Genomic DNA, 435 nt, shown 5'->3' on the forward strand with positions numbered 1-435 from the left:
ATTAGATAAAAATTTGTATTAAATTTATATTTATTTTGTATGAAAATAAGTTTATTTTGTAATTAGAAAAATAAAAAAATTATATTTTACCTTACTAACGGATTTACAGACGGATTTTCTGTCTGTAATTAGAGTGTAAGATGATTTTCCAAAATTCAAATTATAGACGGAAAATCCGTCGGAAAATCTATCTGTAATTACAGACGAAAAATCCGTCGAAAAATCTGTCTGTAATTACAGACGGAAAATCCGTCGGAAAATCTGTCTGTGATTACAGACGGAAAATCTGTCGAAAAGTTCGTCGCCTTTGGGAAATGGATAGAAAATTTACAGAGAGAAAATGGTCAGTAACTCGTAAAAATCTATCTGTAATTTTCCGACGGAAAAAAATCCGTCGGTAAATAATTTCCGACGGGACTTTTACAGAAGGACAAA

Source organism: Arachis ipaensis, chromosome B05 (genome assembly GCF_000816755.2).
Source record: "Arachis ipaensis cultivar K30076 chromosome B05, Araip1.1, whole genome shotgun sequence".
NCBI lineage: Eukaryota > Viridiplantae > Streptophyta > Magnoliopsida > Fabales > Fabaceae > Arachis > Arachis ipaensis.